We start from the raw sequence: 16,078 nt of genomic DNA, 5'->3' as shown, positions 1-16,078 counted from the left end.
ACTGTTTTGCGCAAAAAAGCCCGATGGCTAAAATGGCGATCGGGGCTTTTTTGCGCAAAAGCGCATCTAGATTGGTGCTTTTGTGGAAAAGCGTCTGTGCCAATCTAGATGCTCTTTTCCGAAAATGCTTTTAACGGAAAACTTTTCTTTTAAAAGCATTTCCGGAAAATCATGCCAGTGTAGACGTAGCCCTAGACTATGTTCGTCTGTCAACGACATGCAAATTAGCTCAGAATTTGCATATCTTCCGATCATGTTATAGGGAAAGGTTTTTTCAAAAGTGAAAGCAGTTTAGACAAGTTTTTTTGAAAGAACCCCCCCTTTTTCAAAAGAACTCTGTAAACCTCATTTAAGGAAGGGTTCTTTCGAAAAAGGGGGGTTCTTTCAAAAAACCCATCTAAACTGCTTTCACTTTTGAAAAAACTCTTCTGATAACATGATTGGAAGAAGAGATGTAAATTAGCTCAGAATTTGCATCTCTTCTTTCCACAGACGAACGTAGTCTAGATGTACCCCCAGTCACCATCCTGGTCAGGTGGTCAGCAATATATTCCTACCACTATTGTCTAATTATTTAATAACAGTTTTTACCCACAGAGATTCAATTATGCAGCTTCAATCATTTAAGATTTTTCTTATGTTTGACTATGCTTTTCCAGATAATGCCACTCCAACAGTATGATCTGTCATTCCCATATATTTTAGTCTCTAGAATTTCCATTCTATTGAGTATCATTGTTTCACCAAGTTTTTGTGATGCCTATTATATCAACATCCTCATTCGCAACTCAAATTTCCCCCCTTAGTATTTAGACTTCAAGTGTTTGTACACACTTTTAAAATGTGTCAATATTTAGTTGACCGTCTTGATGTGATGTAATTGAAGGAGACACTTTCATTTGACTCTCTCTCTTCATTTCCCATCTGTATTTTATCAGCTTCTATCCTCTTTACTAGGATATCAAGTGTCCCCCTTTAATAAATCCTCCCTTAAGGGATATGTTTGTCTCCATGCCTATTGGCTTTCCCCCAGCCCTTAGTTCAAAAGTACTCTACAAGCTTCAATTTTTCATGCTAACAGCCTGGCTCCATTTTAGTTTAGGTGGAGCCCATCCTTCTTGTATAGGCTCCTCCATTCCCAAAAGGTTTCCTAGTTCCTGATAAACTTAAATCCATCCTCTGAACACCACTGTCCTATCCACACATTGAGACCCAACAGTGCTGTTTGTCTAGCTGGCCCTGCCATGGAACTGGTAGCATTGCAAAGAATACTATCATGGAGGTCCTAGTCTTTAATCTCTTACCTAATAAAGTAATTCTGGCTGCCAGCACCTCTCCCCTACATCACTGGTAACTACATGTACCACAACTACCAGCTTTTCTCCAGCATTGTTCATACGTGTATTTAGATGTCTCAGAGGTCTGCAATCTTTGCACCTGATAGGCAATTCATCATTTGACTCTCCCGGTCATCACAAACCCAGCTCTCTCTATTTCTAATTGAATTCCCCAAGACTATTACCTATCTCTTCCTCTAGATGGGTATCCTCAGTGCAAGAGAATACCATGGCATCTGGAAAGAGGGTCCCAACTATGTAATCATTTCCTTCCACTCAAGCTTTATGTTCTCCTGCCCCAAGACAGTCATCCTCAACTGTGTCGCTGAAAATTTCATCTGTGCACCTCTGTGTTCCATAGCTCCTCCAACTTAGCTACTCTTATTTCAAGAGCCTATATTCAGTCTTGGAGGTCCACAAGCTGTTTGTATCCATCATAAATGCTGCATTCAGTGCAACAAAATGGATAACCTCCAGTCTAGTGCTGAACTTCTGCCTAAATTATTTACACTCACAAGGGTTTTTGTTTGTCCATGTCACAACATGTTGTTTATTTAAGGGAAGGGAGCAACATTGGCCTAAGTTTAGAGTATATTTGTTAGGGTTATCTGGCTCTCATACCTCCTTCTCTAAAGTCCCTCATGAAACTCCCCTATACACTACCTCCTTCTAGTTACTTAGAAGCTGTTTCTTTAAGCCTCTGTTCTCAATGAATTAGTCCTGTCCCTCAAAGGATCCCAAAAAGGTTAAGAATCAAAAGATAGCAGGCTATAGCCTCATTAGGAAGCTTTAAGTTTAGCATAGCAGGAAATTAAGTTCAGCACACAGCCCCCAAAATACACCACACTATAAAATTGAATCAAGCAGGCACATGGCAACCAAGCACATAACAAATACTAAGACAACAAACTGACTCCAAATGTCACGTAGTTACTCCTTTCACAAAACTCCTATTTGCTGTTCCTGTTTGCTTGCTAACTGTTATGTATTGCTTCTAGTCTAACAAGTGAGTGCATGGGATTTTCAAAAGACCTATTTTTTACCCTCACAGAAAGTATTAAGACATCTACATCCAACTAAATTATTGTAGGAACTCAAATATGGATAGGCTTATTCCTGTCATGGAAAAGGTGCCCTTGAAAAAGGGAGGCAACTCAGAGAAGCCAGATAAATAATATAAATTAAAGATACCTCCAGAACACTGGAACTGTGCCCTAGTTGGCTCACTGAAGCTGTTTATCTGGTTTTCTGGCTTGAGATAGAGTCACCATGGTAACTATAAAATTAAGTAGGGATTAAAGAGGGAAAATAAGATTTATTAAGTGACAGATTCTCTTCAGCAGAACAGAGTGATTTGAATTTTTTCCATTTACGTTACAGTACTGGAACTTTAAGAATCTGACAGCCCCATTAGAACCATGTTTCAGGAACCACAGGAGCACACACAGAATCATTTTCCAAATTTCAGTTGCTCCAAGCAGAGTTTGTTTCAGGGCTGGCAACAGACTGACAGGCTTTGGGCAATGTGTGAATGTGGGTGGGGGAGTGCCTTGATTCCATCCTGAAAGAGTCGGGGCCCTGGATAGAAGTGGGGGGAGAGGGGAGGAGAGGGGAGGCCTCTAAGGCAGCCAGCCCTCAGCACCACCCGGGGCTCCAGCCACTGCCACCATGGTGGTGTCCCTCAGCCACAGGGCAACTGTCCTTTAAAGTTTGACTTTAACAGGGTTCAAGAAAGAAGTAGATAAACTCATGGAGGTTAGGTCCATCAATACTTATTAACCAGTATGGGTAGGAATGGTGTCCATCGCCTCTGTTTGTCAGGGGCTGGAAACAAATGACAGGAGAGGAATCCCTTGATGATTACCTGTTTCAGTTCACTCTCTCTGGGGCATCTGGCACAGGATACTGGGCTAGATGGACCTTTGGTCTGACCCAGTATGGTTGTTCTTATGCCCCCTTCCCTCCTAGGGACCTGGCTCATTCAATTAACTAACACCACTGTGGAGTGGAGTGAAGGGGAAGATTTGAATGCAGAAAAGCCACAGTGGAAATATATTTAAAAACACCTGGACAAAGAAAGCTACTTAGAGAGAAGCAGGCATGCTTGAGTTTGATGGCATCAAATTTCAAAGCAAGAACTTCCTGTCCCTTTCAGGAGCTTGCAGACACTGCATTATAGCCCATGGAAGTTCAGCACAAAGACCTTGTCTACATGGAAAAGTTTTACTATTCCAGTATATGCATGACTTTTAAAAAAAATTAGCTTATGCTCCCATCAAGAGATTCAAGTTAAACCATAAAAGTAATTATTACACACAATGGGATTATACCAACTACCTGCTGAAATAAACACCTTAGCTTATACAGGTATGAATCTCTCATAGACAAGCCCTTAATATGACAGAAATGTAGCTCTTCAAATATTCTGTTGCAAGCTTTAGGTAGGCTTTTTGTATCTTGCCAGAAACAGCCTACTGAAAATATGCATGGCATTCTGCACAGAAATCTTCAAAGTAACAAGGGAAATAAAAAAACTGGAGCCAACCCCCTCCCCCCCAATACACACACCACCACCCACAACACACACCTTATCATTTGGGAAAAAAATGAAAACCAGATAAAGATAATTAGAAAATCTTGTGCCACGATGGTGTTATAACTATAGTGGATTTTAGCTAGCAAAATCTTAACCACCCATTCTCTGCAATAACAAGTCAAGAAGGAAGGCTTAAATATACTTAGTCTCAAGAGAAGAGCTCTGGTCTTCACTGTTAGATATTAATTTTTTTTCTGCATAAGAGGGCTTACTGGATTATTTTTAATCTTTAAAGTGCTGGACAAAATTAATTTTCACAGCACTCCTCTGAGGCATTAGCCATATTCTACGTGAGGAGAATAGAGGCAGGTAACTTAAATGACTTGCCCAAGGTCACTTAGTAATTTAGTGTCAGGGCTGAGAATAGATTTCAGGGGGTTCTGTCTCCCATGCCAGGGTTCTGCCACTGATCCATACAGTCTCTTATTTTTGTTAGTACAAGATAAAAAAGACCAGCATTGTGCAAATTAACAAACTGTTGTATTTCATCTCTCAACTCCAAGTAGAGCAATAAATAAATCAGACAAATCTTGAAATTTTGACATAGTGTATCCAACAAAATTTGATGTGAGATATGATTTTTCAAAAGCAGTTCTGGCAGTAAACCTGCTCTGGGAGCCTGTAGGGCAGCAGAAATATGTACCTCATTGACTGATTGTTTGGATAAAGCAGCAGCATGGTAACAGTTTCAGAAGAGGATTCTTGTCCTGTCCTCCTAGCTGGAGGAAAGATGTCGCAGCAGTGGTACACTTTGAAAAGGACTGAGTGGGAATGCAGATGTATAATAAAGATGTAACACTTACTCAGACACCAGCAGCCCAACATCACCACAAGAGGAGAAAATGCATAATGAGGACCTGAGATTAACAACCACCATTGTATCTTTTTTTATTAATATGTGTTTCAATGAGCCTTATTCTGATTCCATGTATACTGAAATAGAAGGAAAGGCTTTGTGCACAAAGAGTACATTATAATGTACCTATTACAATTCAGATACAACGAATCTTGATTTAGAGAAAGGTAGGCCAGTGAAAAAGAAAAACAATTTCAAGACAAAAGAGTGAGTCACTGAAATGTAAGGGGCCTGTTTTATTGCACCATTGCATTACACAATATTTTAACCAGGCCAAGATTAAACCTTGAATTTTCTGAGGAAGGGAACTTTCACAATTCTGCATAACCTACCTTTAGATCAATGTCACAGCTCCAATGTCAGCTGAAATGTGCCGTTTCCCGATGATGTAAAACTCACCCTCTGAGACATTTAAGAGTACAAAGATCCTGTACTAATTGCTTTAGATACCTAAAAGGAAAACATTATGTAAGTCATACAATCGTACACACAAAACCCTTGTTACTATTTATAGTACTATAAATAGTAACATCTAACATTTTTTCCTCCAAAGTAAACACAAAACCTGACAGTCTACAGGTAACACAATGACTTGAGTTGTGTGGGAAATGGTTTTGCCATCCTAGGAAATGTTTATATATATATTGCACAGAGCTTTCCCTTTTCCAACTACGAAAAGATCAAAATTGTGAAAAATTTCAGACTGAAATAATACACACACACACACACACACACTTCATTCAAACAATTTCATTTAAATACTTGTGAAATATTTTGATTTATTTTTTAAATGTCACTACAAATTAACTTAAATTTGAAAACAAAGGTATTTTAAACCAAAAAGATGGAATTTCTATTTGAAAGTGCCAAAACAGGACATACTAACAAATTAAAAAAAAACCTGTTTTCAAAAGCTTTGTTATGGAAAATATTTAGTTGAATAAATGTCAGCCAGCTCTACTTAGGGCAACTTTTGATCTAATCATCTGCATCTTACTAAACTAAGTACATAACAGCACAGTAACAGCAAGCAGTCTTCATATGGAACCAGTCATCTTTGGTACACTAAACTTTTTAAATAAAGCTGATAAAAATATTTGGCCTTGTCTGAATACTCTAATATCACATTTTTGTTCTACAGACTCATGCTAACCAAAAGGACTTAATCATTAAACTGAACAGCACTGATATCAGTTTCTACACAAGTACTGGCATCCCGGGGGCAGAAGGAAGCAGCATGTGCAGTCAGACTATAACAGGGAAACATTGTATTATCGTCATTATTATTACTACTACTACTACTACTAGCTAAAATAAATTGATTTTAAATTGATTGAATATTTATGAATTAGTAACCTATATAGATTCAAATACATGAAGAAGTGCAAGGAATTGAGAAAAGGAAGAGTTAAAACCATAAGAGAAAAAAATTTCTGCATAGTTTTATTTAATGAAACAGTGTGCAAGCAATACAGATACATGTTAGTCTTTCCCATATGTGTGTATTAAACATGAAACCAAAGCCTTTTCCTCCCAATTGGGGAACTGGGACATCCTTAAATAAGGCAACTTGAGAATAATTAGTGCCCAGTAAGAAAATCCTTCATTTTTATAACTAAGATTATAACATAACACTGTTTTATTTTACAAAATTTTATTATTGATACAGGTTGAGCTTCCATAATCTGGAGTTCCCTAGTCTGGCAACACCTATGGTCCAACATTTCAAGGTGGCCCTGTTGAAGCACTCACGGGGATAAGATGGCAGGCTGGAGCCAGGAGTGTATCCAGACTAGGAGGACAGAGAGCGGAGCCCCAGGTAACAGCAGATCTGCCTGAAAGAGCATGGAGCCCATGGTCACTGGGAGGAAGCTGGCAACCATTAGAGCAGCCTTGGAGCCCCAAGTGGCAGCAAGGTCCCACTGGCAGAGCCACAGGGGGAGAACAAAGCCCCTGGTGGCTGTGGGGCAGCCAGGAGGAAAAGTGGAGCCCCCAGCGCATTGACCTCCCATGGCCCAGCAAATTCCCTGCTTTGGGACCTGTCAGGTTCCGAGGGTGCTGGACCAGGGAAGTTCAACCTGTACAGCACTCATCACCAGGGCTCGACAAATAATACAATCTACTCGCCCGTGGCAAGTAGATTGTAACCCAGCATGTGCAGATCGCCGGACAGCACGGCTGGCAAGCAGGGCTCGCCGCGGTTCAGCAATCCCTGCTCATCACACAAGTCCACAATAATGAAAGGAAGAAAACTTGCCACAGAAGAGTGAAATAATCACAGACCTAGATGAAATCAGCCTTGGTATTAGCTCTAGCTAGAGCCTTAGCAAAGCTACATAACTTTGAGTGACATGGCTCAGTCTTAAACTAGCCAACCTTAGCATCATTTCTAGGGATGTAAAATTTAGATTAATTTGCATTGACTGTTGGATTAGCCATTTGCATTGACTATTTGATTAGTTGATAAGGGTCCCCTCCCATCGTTAGGCTCCACACAGCATTTCAAAGCAGCAGCACTGCAGAGCCCATGGTCCCCAGGGAAGTCCCCAGCTGACCCTGAGCTCCACGCAGCGCTGTTGCTTTGAAACGCCATGTGCCCAGGCTACACACGGCATTTCAAAATAGCAGCACTGTGTGGAGCCCAGGGTCCGGCCCCTTTGAAGCACTCTGTCCTCGTTCCAATAGAGGCAGCAAGGGGGGGGGGGGGCGCAAGTGACTAGTCAACTAGTGTTTGCTTATCGGATAGTCGACTAGTTGTTCACAGCCCTAATCATTATTTTGTTAAAATATAGTGAACTTCAGTCATCTGTTACTCAGGCAGCTGTTTGCATAACCTTGTTTATAGAGGACAATCCTTCACGGACAATTTAAAAAAAAAACATAAAAGCTAATTTAAATGTATACTCAAAATTAAAAAACTCAAAAAAGAGAACCAAAAAAGTGTCACCCTGGCTAAACAGTGAAGTAAAAAGCAGTGAGAGGCAAAGTGAAAGTTAAAACCTAAGAAAGAAAAAAGGCAAAGGAGCATAAACTTTGACAAATGAAGTGTAAAAATACAGTTAGGAAGGCAAAAAACAACAACAAAAGAATTTGAAGAACAGCTAGCCAGACTCACAAAGCAGTAGTTAAAACAAACAAAAAAAATTAAGTACGTCAAAGCAAGAAGCCTGCTAAACCACCAGTGTGGCCACGGGATGATCGAGTTGCTAAAGGAGCACTCAAGGATGATAAGGCCATGCAGAGAAACTAAATTAAATCTTTGCATTGGTCTTCACAGCTGAGGATGTGAGGGAATTTCCCAAACCTTAACCATTCATTGTAGGTGACAAACCTGAGGAATTGTTCCAAACTGAAGTGTTAGAGGAAGTTTTGTAACAGATTGAGAAACTAAACAGTAATAAATAATTCATTAGGACCAGATGGTATCCACCTAAAAGGTTTGAGGGACCTCACATGTGATGGTGCAAAATTACTAACTGTAAACTATCATTTAAATCAGCTTCGATACCAAATGATGGGAGGATAGCTAATGTGATGCCAATTTTTAAAAAGTGTTCCAGAGGTGATATGATCCTGATAATTACAAACTAGTAAGACTAACTTCAGTACCGGACAAGATGATGGAAACTAAAGAACAGTACAGGCAGTCCCCGGGTTACGTACAAGATAGGGACTGTAGGTTTGTTCTTAAATTGAATCTGTATGTAAGTTAGAACTGGCATCCAGATTCAGCCGCTGCTGAAACTGATCAGCGGCTGATTCCAGAAAGCCCGGGGCAGGGGCTTCCTGTAGTCAGCCACTGGTCAGTTTCAGCAGCGGCTGACTTGGGGATGCCTGGGGCAGAGCAGCTGGGGTGCTGCCGGGTTGGTCCAGTAGCGCCCAGAGCGGCACTACGGGACCAACCGGCAGCACCCCAGCTGCTGTACCAGAGGTGTCCAGAGCAAAGCCGAGGAGCACGGGGGCAGCGGGACAGCCCAGACGCGCCGTGGCTGTCCTGCTGCCCTCAGGCTCCGCGGCTTTGCTCTGCTTTGCTCCCCGTCTCCCTGGTCTGCAGACCAGGGGGACGGGGAGCAAAGCCGCGGAACACGCGGGCAGTGGACAGCCCAGACACGTCTGGGCTGTCCGCTGCCCACGTGCTCTGCCGCTTTGCTTCCTCTCCCTGGTCTGCTGGAGACCAGGGAGACGGGCCCCATTCATAACTGCGAAGCAGACGTAAGTCGGATCCGCCTGTATCTTCAGATATACAGGTGAACTTAGAGAACAGTCAAAATGATTTTTGACGGGAAATCATGGCTCATCAATTTACTAGAATTTTTTGAGGGGGTCAACAATCATGTGAACAAGGGGAATCCAGTGGATCTAGCGTACTTAGATTTTCAGAAAGCCTTTGACAAGATCCCTCACAAAAGGCTCTTAAGCAAAGCAAGCTGTCACGAGGTAAGAGGGAGGGACCTCACATGGATTGATAACTGGTTAGAAGATAGGAGGAAACAAAGGCTAGGAATATGTGTCAGTTTTCAGAATGGAGAGAGGTAAAAAGCGGTGCTCCCCCAGGGACCTCGATAGTCACAGAATCTTTAATTGTTTTCTTCATTCTTGTACGCTGTCATTGCTTTCACCTGTCATAATGAGCCATTATATCTTTGTTGACCAAAGCCCACATGGAGCTCCTTGTAGGATCAAGGTCTCAAACTTTTTATATGATCACGAACATCTCTAAACTAGATATATAACAACTTTATCAGACTACCACTGAAACACACAATGAGCTCTCCTAATAATGTTAGTAAATAAAATTAAACAAAAAATAACATTTATGTTACTTGTGTAAGAGGGTCATCAAGATGTATAGGTACACCTATCTTCAAAGGGTCTTTATAAAACTAAAAAATTGCATTTCCTGGTGTTTGATATATTGTCTTTTCTGCTGATGGTTTCTATAATGAGTGAGAATGTGTATATAGGGCTAGACTGAAATCTGGTCTGAATGGCAGAAATTCTCCTGGTACTTTTCCACAAGGATTCAGCATACTGTGCATGAGTTATTTTATTGCATGTACAAAAATTATCTGTAATTTTCCGAGATCATCAGAACAATAGCAGCCTTAACTGAACTGTCTTTCTTCGATTTGTCTCAATCTTTAAAAACCTCAACACAATTGGTCCATGAGTGCCCCTATTATAAAGTACCTACATGTCAAGTCTTGCAAGGAAGGTCAGTCCAGTGGTGAGGGTGCTAGCCTAGAACTCCAAAAAAAACTTGGGTTCCAGTCCCTGCTCAGCCACAGAAAGGACTAGTCTACATTAGAAATGCTGTAGTGCATCTGATAAAGATGTTCTACACCAAGAGCAAAATAAATCCACTTGGGCAAGAGATGATAGCAGCTCACCAGACAACAATGCCTTGCCCACCTCAATATAACTTATGTGGCTCCAAAAGGGTGGTTTATTCCCACCCTTGAGCAATGTAAGTTTCCGAAGCAAATAGTAGCATATACCTGGCCTTAGTCTCTACGCCATGGTTCCCCATCTGTAAAATGGGGATGATACTTCTACCTTTATAGATAAATACATTCAAGATTGCAAGGTGCTCAAATATCACAATGAAGACCTATAAGCATATTACACAAAATTAAAAGAACATCTAGATTGTTTTAGAATTATATTAGACAAAATCTATTTTAAAAAAGTATTGCAATTTTAGAAGCTTTTTTACTCTCTGAAACTGGAGGTGACAGAGAATGCACATACCTATTACAGTTGACAGTAATTAGTGGCTGTGAAAGTAATAGACTCAAAGGGGGATTTTTAAATCACATCTTCAATTTCAGTCCTGCCCTTCAGCACAGCTGTAATTTGAGATAACTACACTCCTCACACTCCAGATGAATTGAAGTTTTATGTGAATAATCTCCATACTTAATCTACTTTGTCTAGTCTCATTGTTAATATTCCATCCCTTAAATGTTTGTACTTGATTACATTTCTAGTTAAGTATCAAACAATTTCAAAATACAAACAAATGTAGACTTTCCACATTTTCTACTCCAAAAAAAATATTTTATAACAAAAATAAATTATAGATTTTGATAGTGTAAAGAAAATCAAAGTTAAATGTGACATTACTATGAAAGCTCTAAAGCAGTTTATGATGGTGTTGTGATATTTTACATTGAAGACATACAATTCTAAATGTGAAAAGGTTCAAACACCACCATGTCCAGCTTTCTGAAACTATTGTTTTTTTTTAAAGCCCAAGCACTGTTGGGACCAGTGTGATTAATAGGAAGATGATGGCACTGGGGTTACAATTAGATGCTCCTGATTATAGAGAAGACACTTACCTCTCAGATGAGTTTGAATACAATATTGGTGAGCTTTCTACTCTGGGAATGGGAGTGACAAGCACAGCACCAGCTGTGGCACCAGGTACTATAGAAATATACCCCATACTGCAGCCAAAAAAGCATGCAACCATGAACTCTAAAGGTACCAATGGCACAGAGGACTATCATCAAGTCTGCATTAGAAGAGTGTTTGCCAATCTTAGATCAAGAATATAAACACTGGAGGCCTATATTGATTCTTGACAATCCAGTAGCAGCAATGACCCTGATTTCATAAATGTTATTCATAAATGAAGAGAGAAAAACTCTTGGCCTTCAATGCATGCTTAGCTAAGAATATAAATATTTTCTAACAGAAGTAACTAGAACTCAAATCTCATTTCATTAGGGCCAAAGCTTCCTTCCCTATCATTGCATCTGCATATGGTGACCATTGACAAAAGTTATGAAAGTCATTGTATGGTACTAACAATTACAGGAAAAATTCAGAAGTGTTCTTAGTAATTGGCTCTCTAATATGTCCAAGTCAAATTTACATATTGCATATGTTGATTCTCTAAGACGGTGTTTCTTAAACTTTAAGACGGAGGAACACTAAACACAATATTTTTTAAGAGGTCGGGGAGAAAATTGAGCCCTTTAAGGGCGGCCATTTTGAACTCTTGTTCTCTATGTACATTGGACAAACGTCTCAGACACTTCGCCAAAGGATCAATGCCTATAAAACAGATATTAGACAGGATCACAAAGAAAAAACAGTTTCTTGCCATTTCAACCAGAAAGGACATTGTCTCAAGGACTTGATAACCTGCATCCTGCTTCAAAGACCTTTTAAGACCACACCTGAAAGAGAATCCTCTGAACTGACATTCATGCTTCAATTCGACACTTTACACCTAAGTTTAAACGAAGACATTAATTATCTTACCCATTACAAAGATAGCTTCCCCAATTATCACCTCTAATATCATTAGCTCACAGCCATTTACCTCCCCCCCCAATCTCCCTTCTGTTCTGAAATTTGATTTGTCCTTTTCATATGTGTTCACTTTTTGGGGGGGGGGGGGTAATTGTATCCTTTGGTATATATGGTTGTGACAATTTTCTTCCACTATTTGATCTGAGGAAGTGGGTCTGGCCCACGAAAGCTCATCACCTAATAAACCATCTTGTTAGTCTTTAAAGTGCTACATAGCCCTGTCTTTTGTTTCACTTTCTATATGTGCCTATATATCCTACTCACAAGATTACAGGGCATGATCAGCCTCAGGGTAAACATACCACTCTACCACTGTATTCAGCATTTTAAAGTGCAGATTAGTCATTTATCCAGTACAGAAGTAAACTGTGGGATCAGACATTCAATAGCTCTTGTAGCCAGAGCAACTGTGCCCAAGAAGGGCTCCTTCCATCCCTCCATTCCCCTCAGGGGCAACATGTAGGGGAGGAAGGGGGAGCACATTTCCCCCCGCCCAAAATGCCATGGGTGAGGGGGGAAGAGGAGCCTCTGGGCAGCTCAGGTGACTAGTGGGGAAGGCCCTGGCACCCACAGAGGGTTTGGGCCCCTGCAGCACACACTGGCAGTAAGGGAGTGGGGGAAGAAGTGGAGGGATGCAGCCCTAGCCCCCTCAAATCCCCCTGCTCCCATAGCTTCATTGCTCTGCTTCTTACTGGGGAGTGGTCCCACCTCTCCCCTGAACAACACAGCCAGGGAGTGAAGCAGAGCTGTCTAGGGCTCCTTACATCCCTCCATGTAGGGGAGGAAGAGGGAGCATGTTTTCCCCCTCCCCAAAATGCCATAGGCAAGGGGGGGGGGGGAAGAGCCGCCTCTGGGCAGCTCAGGTGACTGCTGACCCTTCAATTCTTCCCACTGGTGTGGGAGAGTGCAGGGACCCTGACCCCTGCTGGCAGAGCCAGAGTCCCATTAGCCCCAGGCCAGTGGTTACAACCAGTAGATTGGGATCTACTGGTAGTTCTTGGAGCCTCTGACCAGGGATCTTGACTGGTTTGGCCAAGAGGTCACCAAGTCCACCACTTCAGCTGCTCTCCTTGCCCTTCCCTCTCCGCTTCCAACTGCTGAGCATCTCCTGCCCTTTACTTTGGAGCTGTCCCGTCAGGAACCTCCTGCTTTCTGTGCAGGGCAGGGGAGACAGAGGAGGGGTGCTGATGTCAAGATGCCTCCTCTCCCACTCAGTATCATATCTCCACAGAGCAGAGAGGGGGCACAACAGGACTTGGGAGGGAGTTTGCTTGCTGCTTTAGAGAGTGGTACAGAGCTGCGACAAGGGTGAGCCTGCCTTAGCCCCACTGCACCACTACCCAGGAGCCACCTGAGGTAAGCAGTGCCCAGTCGGAGCCCACATCCCAAAACCCTATCCCAGTCATGAACTTCCTCCTGCAAACCAAGCCCTTGCCATACCCCTGAGCATCCCTGCATCCAAACACCTCCCACAGCCTGCACCTAGAACCCCCTCTGATATCCCAACTGCCTGCTCCAAGCTCAGTTCAGAACCCCTCACACTCCAAATCCCTTAATCCAACACCAGAGCCTGCACCAAAAGCCTCTGCCCATGCCTGGTGAAAGGGAGGGAGGAAGGGAAGGGAGGGAGGATAGAGTGAGCAGGGGCGGAGCCTCCGAGAAGGGGCACAAAGGAGGCAGGGCAAGGACTTTTGGGTTTGAGGTAGATCTTGGATTGCACTTAAATTCAGAAAGTGATCTTGTGCTTAAAAAGGTTGGAGACTCCTGCCCCAGGCCATATCACTCTGGGGAAGAAGCAGAACAGAGCCTAGGATCCTGCTTCCACTAACAACAATTGGCCCCTCCAGCTCCCTGCTCATGTTACTCTCTTTCCCAATAAGGATCTCCTATTTCTATTCAAGTCTCATCTACAGTGTTCCCACACAGAAAGTTAAGGGGCTGCCTCTGATATGTATAAGCAGCAGGGGACAGCAGAAAGAATCTTCTGCCTGCAACATAAGGCAGCCTGCAGCCTCTGATTTTCCTGTCAATCAAGCTTTTCTGTGTTGCAATTAAAAAAAAACAGTAAAGTTGTACTAGTTGATGCCTAGAAATGTCCCTGATATTTCTGATGGGGTCAGATGCAGCATGAGAAGCAAACAGGAGTGAGTGAGGTGGGTGTTAGATTGTTTCACCTGGCTAGTAATTAAATTTCACTTGCCCAGATCAAGTTTCTGTAGCCCAGGGCTGCATGGAAAAGAGGATTTTTCCATTTTGACCTTATCTCAGAGCTAATCAGAACTGACTGGGCCCATATGGAATGTTCATCGTCAACATTACTTACATTTCTGATGACAATCATCAAAATGTTTTGATACTTAGTAATTTGTTTTATCTACATACAAGACCATGACAGGCATCTCACTGGCCAAGCCTGTAAAGGACTTTTAATATTCAACTCAATTACATTTCAGTGTTTGTTGACATGTTACAGGCAAACTTTTGAATGCCACAGCCAATCAGTTGCCAAATGTCAAGCAATGTTACAGGCATCAATGAGCAGAACCCTTTTGATTTCTAGGGGAAGGAAGGAAGAGCGGATTAGGAGACACATGGAACCCTTATCTAATTAGCACAGCCAAGGCTTTACACATCTCTACAACTATTTACTAATCAAACAACTGGCTCAGTGGTTCTCAAACTGTGGTCCACATGGGCCAGGGGCTCAAGGTTCATCCCCCACCACTGTACAGTGGGGAGTCCTCACTGGTGGCACAGCCCCACATGCCCACTCACCCCTTGCAAGCTTGCATTTCTGCTGCAGGGGATCGGGAGGGGAAGAGATGTCTAAGCCTCACAGGGCAGATCCAGCTCACTGGGGAGGGGCAAGCAGCTCTGCATGCTGCCTCTCACCCTCCCCACCAAGCTGGAGAAATGGCAGCATAGGAGGTTTCACCTGGGGGCTTTCCCCACTGCTCCCATTAGCTGGAATCACAGCCAGCCCACTCTTTCACCCATTTTGTCATCATGGGTGGTTGGCTGGTGGTCCATGGAAAAGTTTGTGTTGAGCAGGATGGCCACGGGCCAAAACATTTGAGAATCACAGGAGTGGTTGATGACCCCCATGGCTTCGAGCATAACAGTTTTCCTAGATCATCCCTGCCTATCCTCCCAAAGTGGACGCCCTCAATAATTTCTCCTCCCTCCCCCCGGACAGAAAATATAATAATGGGGTAGAGGAATGATCACAGTCTCTGGCAGAATAAGGGACCCAGATATCCTCTCTCTCTCCATAATGGGGGAGCACAAACCATGGGGGAAGGGAAGCATGAAGAACAGAGATGCACAAAGAGCCCCTGCATGGAAGAGGAGAAGAATGAGGAACCCTGGAGTGGATGGGGGAGTGTGGTGACACTCAGAACCCCAATAGAGGGGAGATTAGGGGAAAAACAGATACAGGGGATACAGGGCACACCCCCTGACATGGGGGGGAAGTGGCAGCACAAGCCTGCTAGTCTAAGGGAAGACTTGTGGACATCTCTATGGGAGAAGAGGGGAATAGGGAGACTGCCACAGACAGGGGTGAAATTGCAGCGAGTTGCAAGGAGTCCCTAAAAAGACAGGGAGATAAGAGTCTGTCTCACAGATAGTTTGTGGGGTAGAGGAGAAGATGACAAAGAGCCCATCCTATGTGCAGTAAGCTCAGCCTACCCAACCTACTGACCCTAAAAGCTACCCAGTGCCAGCTTGTACACCACTGTCAATCTACATCCATAAGGTGGCATATAATAAATCACTGGGAAACTAATAACTCACTGATTGTTAATATTCTTGCATAATGTATGAGCAGTAAACTCACAAAGGGCTTTATAGAGATGTGCTGCAAACAGGTTGTGAAAATGTATTCAGCAAGCCATGCCTAAGCCACCTCTATGCCAAAAAAGGAATACAGTTCTGCCAGCTTGAATGTGTGTCTGAAGTAAA

At 42.6% G+C, this 16,078-nt stretch overlaps 1 protein-coding gene across 3 annotated transcripts in view; it reads right to left on the bottom strand.

The window, feature by feature from the left end:
- Positions 1 to 16,078, bottom strand: part of DISP1 (dispatched RND transporter family member 1) — a 187,642-nt gene that overhangs the window by 156,255 nt on the left and 15,309 nt on the right. For 2 of the 3 annotated variants that reach the window (XM_075925248.2, XM_006115598.5), the window contains exon 2: positions 5,122 to 5,239. The exons of the other annotated variant lie outside the window; for it this stretch is intronic. The gene's annotated coding sequence lies outside the window, so the exon portion shown is untranslated. The remainder of the gene's footprint in view (positions 1 to 5,121; positions 5,240 to 16,078) is intronic. 3 annotated transcript variants of the gene reach the window in all.

Source organism: Pelodiscus sinensis, chromosome 3, assembly GCF_052426305.1.
Source record: "Pelodiscus sinensis isolate ZL-2025 chromosome 3, ASM5242630v1, whole genome shotgun sequence".
NCBI classification, from domain to species: domain Eukaryota; kingdom Metazoa; phylum Chordata; order Testudines; family Trionychidae; genus Pelodiscus; species Pelodiscus sinensis.
Note: the sequence above shows the minus strand (reverse complement) of the source record. Positions and strands in the feature narration are given on the sequence as shown.